This window comes from Hemibagrus wyckioides, linkage group LG11 (genome assembly GCF_019097595.1).
Source record: "Hemibagrus wyckioides isolate EC202008001 linkage group LG11, SWU_Hwy_1.0, whole genome shotgun sequence".
Lineage (NCBI taxonomy): Eukaryota > Metazoa > Chordata > Actinopteri > Siluriformes > Bagridae > Hemibagrus > Hemibagrus wyckioides.
In genome coordinates, this window is record NC_080720.1 from 3382405 (window position 1) to 3390021 (window position 7617).

Genomic DNA, 7617 nt, shown 5'->3' on the forward strand with positions numbered 1-7617 from the left:
TAAAAAAAAAAAGTCTGTCTTTGTCGTGATGATGTGATGTTCCAGCTTCATGAAGTATATCTGGGGAAACTTGGGATCAGTTGCCAAACTCAGAAGCGCATCTGACAAGACTGGAAACTCATTAATCCTCGACAGAGAACTAAAATAAATGCGGGGATTAGCGGTGTAAATCGCGGGATGCGGATGTTACAGGGTGTAAAGATGATTCAAATATCAACAAGCAGAGACAAGCAGTGTAACATGTCTGTCTAGCCAAATCTTACATGCTTTATTATTATATTACATGAATTGCGCATTACGCATGAGAACAAAACTTCAGCTGTTCAGTAAAAGCTAGGTACAAACGAAGACGACAAAACTCAAAACTAATATAAAGATATGCTTTTGAAGTCGATTTATTTATTTTATTTATTTTAAAGTCTTTGTAGAGAAAAAAAATCTTTCTAAAGCTTTCTAAAAACCACAAAGTATGGCTTATTAACCGTGGGGTTGGTGTGTGGAGGAAAGTAAAAAAAAATGTGAGTGTATATATTTAGAGTTGGATAATTAGCGGAAAGAGGAGCACACACACACACACACACACACACACACACACATACACACACACACACACACACACACACACACATACACAGAGAGAGAGAGAGAGAGAGAGAGAGAGAGAGACCCGGAAACGGGAAATCAGCCAAGCCACCGAAATGAGCCGATTTAACCAACCGAGGATGCCATCGCGTCCAAAACCACACAAATCCACCCGATCCACAGGCAGGGCGCTGGTTTATTTTACCCTTTTGGCCGGATGACACGAACACACAGCGCCATCTAGCAGTGAAATGCTGATCAACACCCCAATGTAAAGGGTAACACTATTTTCTGATTAATTATACATTTAAAACAAGGCACGCGCTTAAACTCTTTCACACATTTTTTTTCACACGTGGCTTTTGCAAATGTATTTATTTGATTTTAGTTTGTGGACATTCCATCAGGTACCTTAACTAAAGAACAGTTACCTGCACAGGTATATATATATATACAATTACAAAATCCAAATGTACATTTTAAGTAAATAAAATCTCATTGTGTTCATGTAGCTTAAAGACACGTGCTTATAAGCATCTCTGAACTGTCTGAATAGTGTGTGTGTGTCATGTGATGGGTTGCCATCTCATCTAGTTTGACCCCTGCCTTGTTCCCCAATCCCCTTGAGATATTCTCCAGGTTCCCTGTGACTCCGAAAGTGCATAAATGGAATTAAAATAAAATATACTGATTTTAAACAAACTAACAAAAAACAATAACCTTAAAGTCCCATACAAATAGGTGATTTTCTCTGGTCTGACCTTGTCATTTTGCATTTTTGTAAGAATAATAATAATAATAATAATAATAATAATAATAATAATAATAATAATAAAAATATAATAATAGTAATAATAATAATCCAATAAAAAAAGGATTTCTTGCTTTTTGCATTTACATGGTCATATTTGTCTGTTGTAAAATTAAATAAAATAAATTAAATTGAAATTCAACGTTTCTTTTAACATTCCTTATTAAATTCCCTTTTTTATATATAATTTTTTAGTTTTTTATATTTAATTTTTATAGATAATTTCTTTATTTATTTCATGTATTTATATATAATTTTTTAAATATTGAAGCATTTCCATAATCTCACAACTCACATGAAACCCATTTACCAGTTTACAGGACGAGTCAAACCAGTAAGCCACATGACACACAGGAAGTTTCATCATCAGGACGATTTTGGACAGAGGATCGTGTTTATTTAAAGTATAATGGAGATGAGTTTTCTGTAAAGCCTGAGCAAAATAACGTCTCATAAATGATCAGCTGGAAAAAAGATGAAATGTTTAAATGCTCAATGATGAGCCAGTTACACCTGCGTCTGATATCCAGGTGATACGAGGAGACGTAATGGACGTGTACGTCGTTGTGTAGAAAATAATAACAATCTGGATGTATTCTGATGATCAGCATCGGCAATCGAAGCAAAGCAAAGTGAAGATCTGTGAAAATATCAACAGGAGGAACTACAGCATCTTCTGCAACACAAGCATCGTGAACTCGGGTAAAGGTGAGAAGAAAAGTTCTTACATGGTTCTTAGTCAGAGTATATGGTTCTATGAACATCCATGGAACTTTTCCATCACTCAGAAGATTTTTTATGGTTCTAAGTAAACCTTTACGCTCTCTCGGCTCTATCCAAGCTAACTCATGTAGTGTTAGAAAGAGCAAGCAGATATCTTTATCTTAAAAAAGTAAAGGTTCTGTAATGGTTCTGTGTCAGAGTATATGGTTCTGTGAACATCCATGGAACTTGTCCATCACTCAGAAGGTTCGTTGTGTCAGAAAAATGTTCTCTAGAGGTTCTTTTTGGTACTAAGTAAAAGAATAATTTAGTAGAAGGTTCTTTGGGGAACCAGAAATGGTTCATCGCTGTGAAAACTCCCTTTTGGTTCTACACAACATCGTTATTTTTTTATTTTTATTTTGTTATTTGAATAATTAAAGGTTCTCAGTTTCCTAAAAGCTTAAATGTTAAGGTTCAAAGTGCTTTCTATCATCAGTCTGCTTCCTAAGATCAGATGGTTGGTGTATAAGATCAGACTGGTGGTGTGTGAGATCAGATGGTTGGTGTATAAGATCAGACTGGTGGTGTGTGAGATCAGATGGTTGGTGTATAAGATCAGACTGGTGGTGCGTGAGATCAGATGGTTGGTGTATAAGATCAGACTGGTGGTGCGTGAGATCAGATGGTTGGTGTATAAGATCAGACTGGTGGTGCGTGAGATCAGATGGTTGGTGTATAAGATCAGACTGGTGGTGTGTGAGATCAGATGGTTGGTGTATAAGATCAGACTGGTGGTGCGTGAGATCAGATGGTTGGTGTATAAGATCAGACTGGTGGTGCGTGAGATCAGATGGTTGGTGTATAAGATCAGACTGGTGGTGCGTGAGATCAGATGGTTGGTGTATAAGATCAGACTGGTGGTGTGTGAGATCAGATGGTTGGTGTATAAGATCAGACTGGTGGTGTGTGAGATCAGATGGTTGGTGTATAAGATCAGACTGGTGGTGCGTGAGATCAGATGGTTGGTGTATAAGATCAGACTGGTGGTGTGTGAGATCAGATGGTTGGTGTATAAGATCAGACTGGTGGTGCGTGAGATCAGATGGTTGGTGTATAAGATCAGACTGGTGGTGCGTGAGATCAGATGGTTGGTGTATAAGATCAGACTGGTGGTGCGTGAGATCAGATGGTTGGTGTATAAGATCAGACTGGTGGTGCGTGAGATCAGATAGTTGGTGTATAAGATCAGACTGGTGGTGTGTGAGATCAGATGGTTGGTGTATAAGATCAGACTGGTGGTGTGTGAGATCAGATGGTTGGTGTATAAGATCAGACTGGTGGTGCGTGAGATCAGATGGTTGGTGTATAAGATCAGACTGGTGGTGCGTGAGATCAGATGGTTGGTGTATAAGATCAGACTGGTGGTGCGTGAGATCAGATGGTTGGTGTATAAGATCAGACTGGTGGTGCGTGAGATCAGATGGTTGGTGTATAAGATCAGACTGGTGGTGCGTGAGATCAGATGGTTGGTGTATAAGATCAGACTGGTGGTGCGTGAGATCAGATGGTTGGTGTATAAGATCAGACTGGTGGTGTGTGAGATCAGATGGTTGGTGTATAAGATCAGACTGGTGGTGCGTGAGATCAGATGGTTGGTGTATAAGATCAGACTGGTGGTGCGTGAGATCAGATGGTTGGTGTATAAGATCAGACTGGTGGTGCGTGAGATCAGATGGTTGGTGTATAAGATCAGACTGGTGGTGTGTGAGATCAGATGGTTGGTGTATAAGATCAGACTGGTGGTGCGTGAGATCAGATGGTTGGTGTATAAGATCAGACTGGTGGTGCGTGAGATCAGATGGTTGGTGTATAAGATCAGACTGGTGGTGTGTGAGATCAGATGGTTGGTGTATAAGATCAGACTGGTGGTGCGTGAGATCAGATGGTTGGTGTATAAGATCAGACTGGTGGTGCGTGAGATCAGATGGTTGGTGTATAAGATCAGACTGGTGGTGCGTGAGATCAGATGGTTGGTGTATAAGATCAGACTGGTGGTGTGTGAGATCAGATGGTTGGTGTATAAGATCAGACTGGTGGTGTGTGAGATCAGATGGTTGGTGTATAAGATCAGACTGGTGGTGTGTGAGATCAGATGGTTGGTGTATAAGATCAGACTGGTGGTGTGTGAGATCAGATGGTTGGTGTATAAGATCAGACTGGTGGTGTGTGAGATCAGATGGTTGGTGTATAAGATCAGACTGGTGGTGTGTGAGATCAGATGGTTGGTGTATAAGATCAGACTGGTGGTGTGTGAGATCAGATGGTTGGTGTATAAGATCAGACTGGTGGTGTGTGAGATCAGATGGTTGGTGTATAAGATCAGACTGGTGGTGTGTGAGATCAGATGGTTGGTGTATAAGATCAGACTGGTGGTGTGTGAGAGCAGATGGTTGGTGTATAAGATCAGACTGGTGGTGTTTAAGATCAGACTGGTGGTGTGTGAGATCAGACTGATGGTGTTTAAGATCAGACTGATGGTGTTTAAGGTCAGACTGATAGTCTATAAGATCAGACTGATGGTGTTTAAGATCAGATGGTTGGTATGTAGATCAGACTGGTTGTGTGTTTAAGATCAGACTGATGGTGTTTAAGATCAGATGGTCGGTATGTAAGATTAGACTGATGTTGTGTACGATTAGACTGATGTTGTGTAATATCAGACTGATTGTGTTTAAGATCAGACTGATGGTGTTTAAGATCAGACTGGTGGTGTGTGAGATCAGATGGTTGGTGTATAAGATCAGACTGATGGTGTTTAAGATCAGACTGATGGTGTTTAAGATCAGACTGGTGGTGTGTGAGATCAGATGGTTGGTGTATAAGATCAGACTGATGGTGTTTAAGATCAGACTGATGGTGTTTAAGATCAGACTGGTGGTGTGTGAGATCAGACTGATGGTGTTTAAGATCAGACTGGTGGTGTGTGAGATCAGACTGATGGTGTTTAAGATCAGACTGGTGGTGTGTGAGATCAGACTGATGGTGTTTAAGATCAGACTGATGGTGTTTAAGATCAGACTGATGGTGTTTAAGATCAGACTGGTGGTGTGTGAGATCAGACTGATGGTGTTTAAGATCAGACTGGTGGTGTGTGAGATCAGACTGATGGTGTTTAAGATCAGACTGGTGGTGTGTGAGATCAGACTGATGGTGTTTAAGATCAGACTGGTGGTGTGTGAGATCAGACTGATGGTGTTTAAGATCAGACTGATGGTGTGTAAGATCAGACTGATGGTGTTTAAGATCAGACTGATGGTGTTTAAGATCAGACTGATGGTGTTTAAGATCAGACTGGTGGTGTGTGAGATCAGACTGATGGTGTTTAAGATCAGACTGGTGGTGTGTGAGATCAGACTGATGGTGTTTAAGATCAGACTGGTGGTGTGTGAGATCAGACTGATGGTGTTTAAGATCAGACTGGTGGTGTGTGAGATCAGACTGATGGTGTTTAAGATCAGACTGGTGGTGTGTGAGATCAGACTGATGGTGTTTAAGATCAGACTGATGGTGTTTAAGATCAGACTGGTGGTGTGTGAGATCAGACTGATGGTGTTTAAGATCAGACTTCCTGTACAAGGACAAGCATCACCTGAGTGATAAAGAAAGCTAGAGTTTAATACTCTGACCTCCCGAGAGAGTTTGAGATGATTTGATAACTTCCATTCCTGGCTACTTAGCCGTTTTTACATTGGGAGTATGGCGTATTAGGAACAGTTCCATTTTATTACAGTGCTACGGTTAAAAAAGAAGGTTTTGAGTGAGACCAGGTGCTGGACGCCTTCAGCCATTCCAGTGTGGCCGTCCTTTCCAGAAGAATCAGGGAAGTCTCCGTCCAGTTGTTTGCAATTACCAATCTGCTAAGAGGCTCATGGCTGAGTGTGTTCATTTCAAATTTCCATCACACCTTTTATGGTTCCAGGATGAGGGAGATAGAAACCATATGTGTGTGTGTGTGTGTGTGTGTGTTTGAGTGAGGGAAGCCTCTCGGTGTCGAAAAGACCCTGGACGAAGCGAACAGAGTGAGACGTTCTGCCACAGTATTAGAAAAACAAAAGGTTACTAAAGCGTAACTTTACTCCTAAACAGTGGACGGTTTAGCTGTTAGCATGTTAGCATGTTCAGCAGCTCCAAAATACTGAAACTGGAAAGAAAACAAAAAGTGTACAAAATTGTAAAGTACTGAATAAACTAAAAAATACGTGAAATACTCCAAATGTACAAAAGGTTAGATTAGACATCGAAGCACATGATCGGACGGTCTGATCTAACATGGACCATTTGGTTTTATGTGTTCTCAGATCAGATGGTTGATGTGTAACTTCAGGCTGTTAGTGTGTAAGATCAGACTGTTAGTGTGTAAGATCAGACTGTTAGTGTGTAAGATCAGACTGTTAGTGTGTAAGATCGGACTGTTAGTGTGTAAGATCGGTCTGTTAGTGTGTAAGATCAGACTGTTAGTGTGTAAGATCAGACTGTTAGTGTGTAAGATCAGACTGTTAGTATGTAAGATCAGACTGTTAGTATGTAAGATCAGACTGTTAGTATGTAAGATCAGACTGTTAGTGTGTGAGATCAGACTGTTAGTGTGTAAGATAGGACTGTTAGTGTGTAAGATCAGACTGTTAGTGTGTAAGATCGGACTGTTAGTGTGTAAGATCGGACTGTTAGTGTGTAAGATCAGACTGTTAGTGTGTAAGATCGGTCTGTTAGTGTGTAAGATCAGACTGTTAGTGTGTAAGATCAGACTGTTAGTGTGTAAGATCAGACTGTTAGTGTGTAAGATCAGACTGTTAGTGTGTACGATCAGATTGTTAGTGTGTAAGATCAGACTGTTAGTGTGTAAGATCAGACTGTTAGTATGTAAGATCAGACTGTTAGTATGTAAGATCAGACTGTTAGTATGTAAGATCAGACTGTTAGTGTGTGAGATCAGACTGTTAGTGTGTAAGATCGGTCTGTTAGTGTGTAAGATCAGACTGTTAGTGTGTAAGATCGGTCTGTTAGTGTGTAAGATCAGACTGTTAGTGTGTAAGATCGGTCTGTTAGTGTGTAAGATCAGACTGTTAGTGTGTAAGATCGGTCTGTTAGTGTGTAAGATCGGACTGTTAGTGTGTAAGATCAGACTGTTAGTGTGTAAGATCAGACTGTTAGTGTGTAAGATCAGACTGTTAGTGTGTAAGATCGGTCTGTTAGTGTGTAAGATCAGACTGTTAGTATGTAAGATCAGACTGTTAGTGTGTAAGATCAGACTGTTAGTGTGTAAGATCAGACTGTTAGTATGTAAGATCAGACTGTTAGTATGTAAGATCAGACTGTTAGTATGTAAGATCAGACTGGTGGTGTGTAAGATCAGACTGGTAGTGTGTAAGATCGGTCTGTTAGTGTGTAAGATCAGACTGTTAGTATGTAAGATCAGACTGTTAGTGTGTAAGATCAGACTGTTAGTGTGTAAGATCAGA